Raw genomic sequence first — 14,142 nt, 5'->3', positions numbered from 1 at the left:
ATAGCGCTGGGTGAAAGGTTTTGGGATGAATATTATATTTAGTGAAATATTTTGGTGGACCCAAAATGATTGTTTGGTTTGGTTTGGTTTCACCAAGAAAAGTGAAAAGAAAAAAAAAAGATCTTGGGTCAAAGTGCAATGTTGTTCTAATTTAGGTTAGGCTAGGTAAGAAGGAAAAACTAAATAGTTTGCACAAGTAAGTGTATTTGTGTAAAAGGGTGCAGAGGCTGGGCTTTAAAGGGCAGAGAGCCATATGGTAGTAGTTGGAAGCTTTGCTTTCCCCATGGCCTCCAAAGAGTTTCTAAGCATTCTGAAGGAGGCCAGGAAGTTGCATTCTTCCGGTTGAACTCCAAGTGAGGAAGGCAAGGTAGGCTTTTGTTGAAAAGAATAACTCCCTGACCAGGAATCGAACCCGGGCCGTGGCGGTGAAAGCGCCAAATCCTAACCACTACACCACCAGGGAGATTGTATTTGGGGGGTTGGGCTTGACTTTCTAGGCCTACTTTCTGTCCAACTGAGGCCATTCGTTCGTCTTCAAAGGAGGTTAACACAAGCTCTGAGCTCTTCGTTTCCTTACGGTTCCCTTCCTATTTTTAGCACTGATATGAAAAAGAAACAGAAAACATATTAAAACAATTTCCAGTATTGTTATACATTGAGGCCACGTCTTTTTTTTTTTAAACAGTTTTATTGCTATCTTGTTTTACTCTCCATGGGCTTACAGAAATGTACGAGGGATGAATAAGATGTGGTTGGAATCGTCAGCCTTAAGCAATCTCCATCCCAATGAAGAGGGCTGGTGGAGGATTTGAGAAAGAAGCAGTTATCTCAACTACTGAGCGCTGGCGAAGGTATAGAAATAAGTAGAGAAGCTCTAGATGGCTGCTCAGGGGGTGGGGAGGCAATCAGCTTCTGACAGGTTATTTTTTCCCTCTCTTGCCTGGGCTAGAAGAGACTCAACTCTCTTAGGACCATGGAATTGTCAATGTATCTTGTCTTCATGATGTACTAAAGGTCCAAGACCACCTCAGCTGGTTAAGAGGACAAAGAGTGGATTCTGTTTTCCTCTGAGACTCTAAGGGAGAGAGTGATGTCGAAGAGTGCAAGATCAAACGCCCAACGTGGGGCTCGAACCCACGACCCTGAGATTAAGAGTCTCATGCTCTACCGACTGAGCTAGTCGGGCTAGGCCTCAAGGGATCACAAAGGCGCAGACAGTGCAAAAGAAGAGCGAAGGAAGTTTCTTTGCGTGCTGAGATTCGTTTCCTGACATTTGCCTTCTTTCCTGGTTCCTTCGCTCTCCAGCTAGCAAACAGGTCCCGTTCCAAGGCTAGTTAGATGCTGGTGTCTAGACCAGAGAAGTGGGGTTCATCTAGCAGCTGCTCAGAGAAACCTGGGTGGGAGGGTGGAATTTAGGATTCTCCCACCAGGAGGAGGTGCTGTTTCTCAGATAAAGCTTCTCAGCGCCCAAAGAGGGGGCAGAGAAGACAGTTCCCCGCCGGCCGCCAGACACATCTTTTCGCAGGGAATCAGAACCCCCTGTGGTAAAACTCCTCCAAGGATGTGCGGCTCCAGGAATGTCAGAGAAGGGAAGGACTGTTTGCTTTAGGAGGTGGGTGCGGGAACCTGCAGGTCCTTAGGTCCCTCCAGCGTCCGATGAAAGCATTGAGAGCCCACTGCCAACTCTGTCCACATATCTATTCAGGGGACACCATCATAGGACCTAATCACATCAGCCACAACTACAATACCAACCTGCTGAAGTGAAAAAACAGATTGACAGAGCCAGAAGAGTACCCAGAAGTCACCTACTACAGGACAGGCCCAACAAAGAAAGTAACAGAACCCCACTAGCCGTCACGTTCAGCCTCCAACTGAAACCTCTCCAGTGCATCATCAAGGATCTACAACCTATCCTGAAGGACGATCCCTCACTCTCACAGATCTTGGGAGACAGGCCAGTCCTTGCTTACAGACAGCCCCACAACCTGAAGCAAATACTTACCAGCAACCACACAACAAAAACACTAACCCAGGAACCTATCCTTGCAACAGAGCCCATTGCCAACTCTGTCCACATATCTATTCAGGGGACACCATCATAGGACCTAATCACATCAGCCACACTATCAGAGGCTCATTCACCTGCACATCTACCAATGTGATATATGCTATTATTTGCCAGCAATGCCCCTCTGCCATGTACATTGGCCAAACCAGACAGTCTCTACGTAAAAGAATAAATGGATATAAATCACATGTCAAGAATTATAACATTCAAAAACCAGTTGGAGAACACTTCAGTTTCTCTGGTCACTCATTTACAGACCTAAAAGTCGCAATATTACAACAAATAACCTTCAAAAACAGACTCCCATGAGAGACTGCTGAATTGGAATTAATTTGCAAACTGGACACCATTAAATTAGGCTTGAATAAAGACTGGGAGTGGATGGGTCATTACACAAAGTAAAACTATTTCCCCATGTTTATTTGTCCCACTACTGTTACTCACACCTTCCTGTCAACTGTTGGAAATGGGCCATCCCGATAATCACTACAAAAGGTTTTTTTCTCCTGCTCATAATAGCTCACCTTAAGTGCTCACTCTTGTTATTGCGTGTATGGCAACACCCATTTTTTCATGTTCTCTGTGTATATATATATATATATATATATATATATATATATATATATATATATATATATATCTTCCTGCTGCATTTTCCATTGCATGCATCTGATGAAGTGGGTTTTAGCACACAAAATCTTATGCTCAAAATTTGTTAGTCTCTAAGGGTATGTCTACACTACAAGAGTAGTTCGATTTAACTTAGGTCGAATTTGTGGATTCGACCTTATGAATTCAAATTTGTGTATCCACACTAAGGACACTAATTCGACTTTGTGAGTCCACACTAACGGGTCAAGCGTCGACATTGGAAGCCGTGCATTCTGGGCAGCTATCCCACAGTTCCCGCAGTCCCCGCTTCCCATTGGAATGCTGGGTAGAGCCCCCAATGCCTGCTGGGGGAAAAATGTGTCGAGGGTGGTTTTGGGTAACTGTCGTCACTCCCGCCCTCTCTCCCTGAAAGCGCCGGCGGGAAATCTGTTACCGCACTTTTCTGGTCAGTGACAGTGCGGACGCCACAGCACTGCGAGCATGGATCCCGCTGCGATCATCGCTGCACTTATGGCCGTTGTCAACTCCTCGCACCTAATCGTCCACCTCTTCCACAGTCAGCTGCTGAGAAATCGGGCGAGGAGGCTCCGGCAGCGCGGTGAGGACATGAAGTGTCAGAGTGGCACAGACCTCTCAGAAAGCACGGGACCCCGCGCCGCGGAGATCATGGTGGCAATGGGTCACGTTCATGCTATGGGATGGCGATTCTGGGCCCGGGAAACAAGCACGGACTGGTGGGACCACATAGTGCTGCAGGTCTGGGATGAATCACAGTGGCTGCGAAACTTCAGGATGCGTAAGGGCACTTTCCTTGAACTGTGTGACTTGCTGTCCCCTGCCCTGAAGCGCCAGGACACCCGGATGCGAGCAGCCCTGAGTGTGCAGAAGCGAGTGGCCATAGCCCTCTGGAAACTTGCAATGCCAGACAGCTACAGGTCAGTAGCGAACCACTTTGGCGTGGGCAAATCTACCGTGGGGGTTGCTGTGATGCAAGTAGCCCACGCAATCGTTGACCTACTGCTCTCAAAGTTAGTGACCCTGGGAAACGTCCAGGTCATCATAGATGGCTTCGCCGCGATGGGATTCCCAAACTGTGGTGGGGCTATAGATGGCACTCACATCCCTATCCTGGGACCGGCCCACCAGGCCAGCCAGTATATTAACCGAAAGGGCTACTTTTCAATGGTGCTGCAAGCACTGGTAGACCATAGGGGACGTTTTACCAACATCTACGTCGGGTGGCCGGGCAAGGTTCATGACGCGCGTGTTTTCAGGAACTCTGGTCTGTTTAGACGCCTGCAGGAAGGTAGTTTCTTCCCGGACCACAAAGTAAGTGTTGGGGATGTGGAGATGCCTACAGTGATCCTCGGGGACCCAGCCTACCCGCTAATGCCCTGGCTCATGAAGCCCTATACAGGCGCCCTGGACAGTGACAAGGAGCTCTTCAACTACCGGCTGAGCAAGTGCAGAATGGTGGTGGAGTGTGCTTTCGGACGTCTCAAGGGGAGATGGAGGAGCTTACTGACTCGCTCAGATCTCAGCAAAACCAATATCCCCATTGTTATTGCAGCTTGCTGTGTGCTCCAAAATCTCTGTGAGAGCAAGGGGGAGACCTTTATGGCGGGATGGGAGGTTGAGGCAAATCGCCTGGCTGCTGATTACGCTCAGCCAGACACCCGTGCGATTAGAAGAGCCCAGCGGGAAGCGCTGTGCATCCGGGAGGCTTTGAAAGCTAGGTTCCTCAGAGAGCAGGGTAACCTATGACTGTCCAGTCTCTTTACAGAGAAGCTGAACCTGCACCTGTTTCAGTTACTATTCACTTTTTTCAGCGGTTACATACCCCGTTCACCAGGTTTCCCCCCTTCCAACAGACGTTTAAAAATAAAGTTATTGGAACATTTTTAATTAACAAAGTTTTCTTTACTAACGAATTCGCGTTCAAGGGTTCAAACAGGGACGCAGACTGTGGTGGGTACGGTGTGCAGTGATGTACAGACCGCTTCTACACTCGAGGACTGACAGGCTCCTGCTCCTACAGCGGTCTCTGGGGGGAGGACGGTTACAGGAGGGTGTGCAGGAAGGGGTGGGTTTGCAGGAAGGGGTGAGGGGTGTGTGGGAAGGGTGAGTAGGTGTGGGGGGATGATGGCTCTGGCTGGGCCTCAGGGCATCGGAGAGGTTCACGGCTAGGGTGGAAGGGCATGGTAAGGGCAGCCTGCCTTGCCATTTGTGGATGCCAGGCGCTCGGACCCTGGGGCAACATACACCTCCCAGACTGACCTGGGGCAGCAGACACCTCGCAGAGTGACCCGGGGGCCTAGTGACTGCACTCTGTGTGTGACCTGCTGTTGATCCTGCCCCCATGTCTGTACCCTGTTAATGGTGGCTGTCCTATGCAATTAACAAACCCCTCCCCCGCCTTCACACAAAGTCTTCTGCAAAGAAACATGACGGAAACAGTAATGAACAGCAAACTATTTTTAATACTCAACTACACAGTTGGGGGATGAAACTGGGATTTGGGATCGGGTGAGCCAGGAAGGGAAGCAATTCTCATACTTTAGGGAATGAGAGCTGTTTGGTACATGAGCGCTCTGCTGGGGTGGAGTGACAGTTTTCACGGCCCCTAGCGCCCCTCCTTCTTGTGATTTTGGGTGAGGGGGGGACAGGACTTTGTGGCGGGGGATGGGGGTTGCAGATATAGTTCAGGGGGGCTCTCTGCTCCTGCCTGCAGTCCTGCAGAACATCCACAAGGCGCCGGAGCGTGTCTGTTTGCTCCCTCATTAGTCCAAGCAGCATTTGAGTCGCCTGCTGGTCTTCCTGCCGCCACCTGTCCTCCCGTTCGCTGTGTGAGCGCTGCTGCTGAGAGGGGGTCTCCCTCCACTGGCTCTGCTGGGCCGCCTCGGCTCTGGAGCAGGCCATCAGTTCAGCGAACATCTCGTCCCGAGTCTTTTTCTTTCGCCGCCTAATCTGCGCCAGCCTCTGTGAGGGGGATGCCGGGGCAGTTCGGGAAAGAGCTGCAGCTGTGTGATGGGGAAAAGGAAGTGATTTCCTTGCAAAGATTCATGTTTGCGAACACTGAACACAGTCTACTCAGTTTCTGTGAACAAGACCATACAGGGCACCTAATCTCATGTGCTCTCAGGACAAGTTCGAATTTTCGGCATTCGCTTTCATTGCCTGGGGTCTTGCACTGGAGATCGGACAAGCGGGGCAGGACAGCAGAATCCGTGTAGTAGCCAGGCCTGGTAAGCCATAAACTTTAGGCTGCTTAACAGTTAATGGATAGCAGTGCCCTCCTGCTGCAGGCAATCTGGAAAGCATAAAGTCTGACCCTGTTCCAGCCCCTTGCGGCTGTCCCCGGGAAAGATCCCTGTATGCTTTTTCTCTGCAGCCTCCAACACGTGGCTGTTAAACGACGGTCATTGTTATGCAAAGGAAAAGTCAAGCATTCACAATAGTAACATTAAAGTAATTAGATGCAGCAGTTGCCGAGCGAGATCACCCTGAGGCGGGTCACCAGGAGAAACAGAGAGCGCATGCTGCGTGAATCCCTGCACAGACCAGGGCCCTATGCTGCCATGCTGGTCGAGGCAATGCTCCCACTATACCTCAGGATGGCCTGGCGCGGAAGAGTGTGCTTCCACGGAGCACCCAATAAGGCACCTCTCCCCAGGAACCTCCTGCGGAGGCTTTTCGATTACCTCTCCGAGAGCTTCGTGGAAATGTCCCAAGAGGATTTCTGTTCGATCCCTATATGCATTGACCTTCTTTTCATATATCAGAGGGGTAGCCGTGTTAGTCTGGTTCTGTAGAAGCAGCAAAGAATCCTGTGGCACCTTATAGACTAACAGACGTTTTGCAGCATGAGCTTTCGTGGGTGAATACCCACTTCTTCGGAAGTCTGCTTGCTTAAATTAAAGAACCCTTTAAATCACATATTCCCCCCTCTGGGAATTTGTAAAACGTATTTAAAAAATTGATTAAATCACCTCTTAACCTCCAGTCAATGAAATCAATTGAGCTTCTTCAATCTCTCGCTGTAGACAGAAGAAAACAATGCACATTTTCCTTGTTTTTAAAGGCAAAAATCCTGATCTTTCCAAGGGGATCTTCTGCTTCAACTGTCAGTTTGGGGAAGGATTTGGCTTCCTGGGTTATAATCTCCCGCTTGGTTATAATCTGCAGTCTGAAGGGACAATTTTAGATGAGACCGTTAGTGCTGCCCCCGTGTGGCCGGAGAGGAGAGCTGACAAGCAGAGTTGAAAGCTGGAGCTGGAACTGACCTGGCTGGACACGTGGGGCACAAAGGCTCTCGCGTGGGATCCTTGGTGTGCAGTCGGAGGCTGAGGCGACCTGAAGGAATTCAGGGCAGCACCCTGCCATGCTGAGCAGTGTCTGTGCTAAGCTTGGCATCAGGTGATTCTGGGAAGTTCGGGGTCCCCGGGCTCCCAAAGGAGGGTGAAGCAGGTCACCCCTGGAGCAGGTTAAAGCTGCAGGGTGACAGTGGGGTTGCTGCCCCTGTGAACAGCTGCTGTAGCACCGCCTGGGCAGGACAGGGAGAGCCAGTTATACCCCCCCCCAGCCTGTATCGGGGGATGGGAGCACTCACACCCTGAGGACCCACCCACCAGAGATCTACTTGGGGGGAGAGTGGCACCCACACACCCAGGATCTTGTAGGGGGCGACAAGGGCATCCACACTCCAGGATCCTCTGCAGAGGGATGGACACCCACACATCCAGGATTCTGTATGGGGGGCAGAGGTACCCAGACACCTGGGCGGGGGAAGGGGGCACCGAAACATCTGGGATCTTACCTGGGAGGACAGCGGCGCCTGCAGCTCGACATGAGACGGGGGCGGGGGAAGCAGGAGCATTTCCCAGTTCCAGGCTGTCCCCGTCTGGCCAAGGCACAGAGCTCACAAACAGAGTTTAAAGCTCCAGCTGCCAAGCAATAAAAACAGCCGGGCCCTGTGGCTGGTGCCTGTGATCCCAGCTCCTGGGAAGGCTGAGGCAGGCGGGTCGCTTGAGCTGAGGAGTTCTAAGCTACAATAGGCTGTGCCAATCGGGTGTCTGCACTAAGTTTGGCATCAATATGGTGATCCTGGGGAAGCTTGGGGTCCCCAAGTTACCTAAGAAGGGGTGAACTGGCCCAGGTTGGAAACGGAGCAGGTCAAAACTCCCATGCTGACCAGTAGTAGGATCGCACCTGTGAATAGCCCCTGCAGCATAGCCTGGGCAAGACAGTGAGACGCAGTCTCTTTTTAGACACCCCCCCACCCCGCAGAGCCTGGAGGGGGGATGGGAGCACCCACATGCTGGGGATTCTGACTTGGAGGGAGGGACGCCCCCCTACAACACGTATCTTGAAAAGAGGAACAACGACACCCACACACCACACAGCCTGGATGGGGGCAGGGGAACCACACACGGGAGCTAGTTCATGGGGTGGGGGACACACCCATATGCTCCGTTGCACCATTCTTAATGAGAAGAACGGGGGCATCCACACAACACGGATCCTTAACGGGCGGGGGGACACCCACACACTCCACTGTTAACCCGGAGGGACAGGGGCACCAGACACCCCCAGTAGCGAGGAGAACACCCACATCCACCGGATCCATCATGAGGGGTAAGACAGAGGGGATTGTAATGGGGCCCAGCGCACGCACGCACCAGGGATTGTTAAGGGTTGAAGGGACAGGGACACCCACACACAGTAAGATCACAGCCTTGGAGGAACGCAACCCCCCCACAGAAGGACCTGGTCTGTTCCATGGTGGCAGCCCAGCCTGGGTGAGTCAAAGTCTCCTTTTATACAGGCACGCCCCAGAGATCCTGACTAGGGGGAGAGAGACACCCACCCACCAGAGATCCTTAATGGTCTAGGGTGCACCCACACACCAGGGATTCTTATGGGTGGGAGGAATGGAGACAGCCAGACACACTGAGATCACTTCCTCCAAGGAGCCTAGGCCAGACAGGGAGACACAGTCCCCCTTTACAGATCTGCCAGACAACCTTCCTCCCACTCCCTCCACACAATGTTCTTATCTGGAGGTGAAGCCAGGGAAACCACATGGAGGATTCTTATCTGGGGAACTGGGGGGACCCACTTACCACCAGAGATTCTTAAGGGCAGGAGGAACAGGGACTCCCACCTCTGTGGCATGGGTGTGGGTCGCCTGCTGCGATCATCTAGGCATATTTCACCTCGTCAGTTCCCTGCCATTGCCTTGGGGGCCCCTTGTTCGCTGCCTCTGGTACCCAGTTTAGCCTCCTTCCTGAGGGCAGAAACGCTTTGATGTATCTAAGGTCTGTGGGATCAATGTGTGTCATGGTGTAATTCTGTGTTATTCGGGGGTCAGACTAGCTGAGCTAATGGCCCCTTCTGCCCTTAAACGCCATGAAAACATTTCCCTGGTTTCTCCTTGCGCCTGACAGACACCACGGTGAGGGGCCCAAGAGGAGATCCTGGACACAGGGCTCTGGCTCTTACTTTACTTGGGGACGTCAGCGCTTTCCTAGCAAAGCTGCTGCTAAAGCGCTGGGTTTGGGGAACTGTTCGGCTCCGATTCAGAGATCTGCCTGCGCGGTGTGAACCTGTCACGAGGAGTGGGAAACGCAACCAGCAACAGGAGGCATTGGCTGAGCTCCAGGCTGCCCCCGTGTGGCCAAAGCTTAGAACTGAGCAGCGGAGTTTAAAGCTGGCGCTGGGAGGGACCTGAACACGCGGGGCACGAAGGCTACTGCGTGTAACACTTGTTGGGTGGGCAGCTGAGTGTAGCTGATTGCCAGAGTTCAGGGCTGCACCCCGGGGTGCTGAGCAGGTGTCTGTGCTCAGGTTGGCCTCGCTATGATGGTTTCTGGGAAGTTTGGGGCTGCCAGTTCCCCCTAGGGAGAGAGGAGCCCGCCCAGGAAAGGAGGCCGGCGAAACTCTGGTACCAATAGACAGTGGGACTGCCCCTGTGAAGAGCTGCTGTAGCCCCGCCAGGGAGTGCCGGTCTCTCTTTATGCAGCCCCCCTCCCCCATTCCTCAGGACAAGGGTTGTGCTCAAAGATCTGTGCCCTGTGTTTTCACCTCCATGTGAAGCACGCAGTGCAAATAACCCTCAGCGCATCAGCTCAGTTCCAGGCTCCACTTCCACCCGCTCAGGCAAGATGGTGCAGAGGAGAACCTGGGTGGCTGTGGGCCTGGGGAGGATGGCTTCTGATTTTTCAGCCTGACCGCTCTACCACTTGAGCTAATTCCCCTACCTTGGCAGGGGGCGTCTCAATCCATCCATTCGATAACGGAGGCCACATCGTTCCCCGCGCCAGCCAGTGACTCCTTCCAAAAGGGTCAGGCAAGACAGGTCTTGCCGTTGGCTGGCTAGCTCAGTTGGTTAGAGCGTGGTGCTAATAACGCCAAGGCCATAGGTTCAAGCCCTATGCTGGCCACTCCGGGAGGGAGAGGGTGGCTTCTGATCTTTTGGCTGACTGCTAGGGGTGGCAGAGGCCAAAACCAGGTGGGCCGGGAGCGGGCAAGAGCCCTGCTGGGTGCAGGCGCCGGGCAGGACCACGCTACTGACACCTCCCTGGGCTCCTCGCTCCACCTGCTGCCTGAAAGGAACTTGGAGACGGGTGAGCCCGGCCGGCTGCCTTCCAGGCTCATAGGAGGCCAGGCTTGAGCTGCCCGCCCGCGAAGCCAAAATCGCAGGCCTGCCGGCTCGCCCCCATTGTCCACAGAGGGTTGACCTGATGGCCCGAATTCTTGCCGGCCGCCAGCTCCACCCAAATGGACCCGACGCCGGATCACGCTCCCCAGCCCAAGCCACAGAGGAAGGCTTAATCCTCGGCACCCCAACCTAGGGGAGAGGCTTCACACTCCGCCGGCGCAGGGTGACCTTTGGGACTTCCCTGGACACCATCCTCCCACCGCCCACAGCCAGACCCCCCAAGCCCACCCCTCCGACAGGAAGGAGCAGGAGGACCACTCCGCCAAGGGGCACCACCACTCGAAGTCAGCTTCACTTGCTTTCTCTTCTACCCCTTTCCTCCCAAGTTATGCGCGCCTCACGGGAGCCGACCCTGGGAAGACGCAGGCACCGCACTCTGACTGGCGCAAGCCAAACGCCCACACCGAGAGTTTAGCACGGGCTCTTGAGGCACTGGAGGAACCCCATGCAGACGCACTGACGGAGCTAAGCTTTACGGCCAAGGGCTCTACCTGTGCAGAAAGCCAACTTGCTTGTGAAAAAGACTCCTTTTCGGCTCCCCTTCCAAACTTCCAAATGCCTCCAAATGGGAAAACACACCCACTGAAACACCCAAACGGTCCTAACGCTGGGGCCAGGCGAAAAAAAAAAGCAAGGAAAAGATTTCTAAATGGCCACCCTGCCAGAGTCGTACAGCTCCGCAAGTGAAACCCGTGGGAGGGACATTACACAGAAAAGGGGAATGGGAAGCTGCCCAAATTGAGATGCTGTGGAAAGCTACAGCCCCATCGCTACTCCTACTCTGCACACTTCTTGCAACAGCTGATCAACGGCCAGGTGCTTTTCGCATCCAAGCCCCCACAGCAGGGGAAGACCTTGAGAAGTTTCCCGTGGCTTGCCTGGTTCAGCTGGTCAGAGTGCGGCACTCATGGAGGCAAGATGGTGCAGAGGAGCCCCTGGGTGGCTGTGGGCCTGGGGAGGATGGCTTTTGATTTTTCGGCCTGACCGCTACGGGCAGCAAGGCCAAAAGTCAGATGGCCGACTCTCCCGTCCACCACGCTCATCAGGAGCCCTTAGTCGACAGGCTCGGAGAATGCGGGCATCGCCCCCTGTTGTGTATTTGGTTGTCATGGTTTTGTTGCTATGGCAACTGAGTTAGATTATTATGGGTTAGCTCAACCGGTTTCAACCGGCTGAGGAGCTCTCTGTATATATGTAAATAAAATGGAGGTTTTGGTTAGCTGCCTGCTCTCTGGCCTCAAGTGATTGTTTCCTACACCGGCTGCCCCAAGGATATAACACTGGCGACGAGGATGGGATTCCGGTGCTGCTCCAGTAACAGAAGGAAGTAGAAGTTAAGGTAAAGAACAAACAAACAAAAAAGCTGCTTGTTTGCACTGACTGTGAAAGTGAAACTAAAAATCATGGCTACTCTGACCAGGCCCCTGGAGCCTTTTGATGAGAATACAGAGCAGTGGCATGTGTATACTGAGCGTTTTGAGCTTTTTGGTATTGCAAATGACATTACAGAAGCGAAGAAGGTGCCAATATTCTTAACTGTTGTAGGGGCTAAAACCTACTCTCTGCTACGCAGCTTACTACACCCTGTTAAGCCTGAGACTAAATCTTACAGTGACATTGTGGAAATCCTGGGGTCTCATTTCTCCCCAAAACCACTGGTAATTGCTGAAAGATATAGGTTCCACAAAAGAGACCAAAAGGAAGATGAAACAGTTGTACAATTTGTAGCCATTTTAAAAAAGCTAGCAGAACACTGTGAATTTAAAGAAATGTTACATGATGCCCTGCGTGACAGGTTAGTGTGTGGCCTGTACAGTGAAGCTATACGGAAGCGCCTACTGACAGAGGCTCAGCTTACCTTACAGAAGGCTGTTGATATTGCTGTCTCCATGGAACTGGCTACAAGGGAGGCACAATACATCGGTGCACCCCCTAGGGTGCAAAAAGTGTCACAAGAACCGACCCACAAAACTGTGCAGAGTCAAGAATGTTACCGCTGTGGTAAGCCGGGTCACCAGGCATCAGAATGCTGGTGTAAGGACCTGGTGTGTCGACACTGTGGCAAAAAGGGACACATTGAGTGTGCCTGTAAACAAAAGAAAAAGAGGCCTGTGGTCTGGCCGACAAAAAGAGGAACCCTGCATACCCTAGAGCAGACCCAGGATGATCAAGGTGACACCTCATCGCAAGAGGAAGTGCCACTGCATGTTTTGTCTTTGGCAATGGGCTCACATGAATACTGGGTAACCCCGTTATTGGATGGCAAACTTATACGCATGGAACTGGACACCGTTGCCGCCGTCTCACTGATCTCCGAGACTGTGTATAAAGAAAAGCTACAGCATCTTCCGCTTAAGGCAACAAAAACTGTTCTGAAGACGTATACGGGAGAAGCTGTGCCTATGCTGGGCACTATTGATGTTAAGGTGGAGCTCAATGGACAGGTGGCTAAATTGCCACTGTTTGTGGTGAGAGGTAACTACCCAGCCTTAATGGGTAGGTCTTGGCTTGGGAAGATTCAACTGAACTGGGGAGAAGTGCACCGGATGACTAAAGAAGAAACCAGTCTAACCCCTATACTAAGGAAACATGCTGCTGTTTTTGGAGATGATTTGGGAAGTATGAAGGGAATCACTGTGACATTGAACATTAAACCTGGCAGTCCACCAAAATATCTGAAAGCCCGAACTGTGCCATATGCCATCCGGCCAAAAGTTGAAGCAGACCTGGAGCGCCTGGTCACCAATGGAGTCCTAATACCAGTTACCCATAGCTCATGGGCCACTCCTATCGTTCCAATCGTGAAGAAAGATGGCTCTCTCCGGATTTGCGGTGATTTTAAAGTCACTGTCAACCCAGTGTTGTGTGCAGAGCAATACCCGCTTCCCCGCATCGATGACCTCTTCGCAGGCCTGGCTGGGGGACAAAAGTTCAGTAAGATTGATCTGAGTCAAGCATATTTACAGATGCACGTCGATGAAAAGTCCCAAGAGCTGTTGACTATTGTGACTCATAAGGGGCTTTATCGATACTGTCGTCTACCCTTCGGAATAACATCTGCTCCCGCCCTGTTCCAGAGGGCTATGGACCAGATCTTGTGTGGCTTGTCAGGAGTTCAGTGCTATCTGGATGATATCCTGGTCACTGGAAGAAATGAAGAGGATCACTTAAAGAATTTAGAGGCTACCCTACAAAGACTGGAAGAGTATGGCCTACGAGTTCGCAAAGACAAGTGTGAATTCTTCAAGCCCTCTGTTGAATATTTGGGACACATCATTGATTCTGCAGGTCTTCATAAGGCCCCTGCAAAAGTTAAAGCTATTGTGGAGGCTCCCCCACCTCGAAATGTAAGCCAGCTGCGCTCGTTTCTAGGACTCCTGAACTATTATGGAAAGTTCATCTCACAGTTAGCCACACTGCTAAAACCACTTCATGAGCTCCTTGGGCAGAACAAGGCCTGGAAGTGGACTGAAGCCTGTGATGTTGCGTTTAACAAAGCTAAGGATGCATTGCTAAATTCTGAAGTTCTAACGCACTTTGATCCATCCTTACCACTGCAATTGGCCTGCGATGCCTCCCCTTATGGAGTGGGAGCAGTCGTGTCACATATTACGCCTTCAGGAGAAGAGAGACCTATTGCTTTTGCTTCACGCACTCTAAGCAAAGCAGAAACTAACTACGCCCAAATCGAACGTGAGGCATTAGGAATTGTTTTTGGAATTCGGAAGTTTCATCAGTA

General features: G+C 52.0%; 3 non-coding genes across 3 annotated transcripts; 1 reads left to right on the top strand and 2 right to left on the bottom strand.

The window, feature by feature from the left end:
- Positions 1 to 391: 391 nt before the first annotated feature.
- TRNAE-UUC lies at positions 392 to 463 on the bottom strand. Its single transcript has one exon. It is a non-coding gene; the product is annotated as a tRNA-Glu (tRNA).
- Positions 464 to 1,113: 650 nt separating this feature from the next.
- TRNAK-CUU lies at positions 1,114 to 1,186 on the bottom strand. Its single transcript has one exon. It is a non-coding gene; the product is annotated as a tRNA-Lys (tRNA).
- An 8,865-nt stretch (positions 1,187 to 10,051) lies between these two features.
- TRNAI-AAU lies at positions 10,052 to 10,125 on the top strand. Its single transcript has one exon. It is a non-coding gene; the product is annotated as a tRNA-Ile (tRNA).
- Positions 10,126 to 14,142: the final 4,017 nt, after the last annotated feature.

The sequence above is a fragment of the Mauremys mutica genome, unplaced genomic scaffold (assembly GCF_020497125.1).
Source record: "Mauremys mutica isolate MM-2020 ecotype Southern unplaced genomic scaffold, ASM2049712v1 Super-Scaffold_100125, whole genome shotgun sequence".
Lineage (NCBI taxonomy): Eukaryota > Metazoa > Chordata > Testudines > Geoemydidae > Mauremys > Mauremys mutica.
The sequence above is the reverse complement of the archived record's forward strand: the minus strand, read 5'-3'. Positions and strand labels throughout refer to the sequence as shown.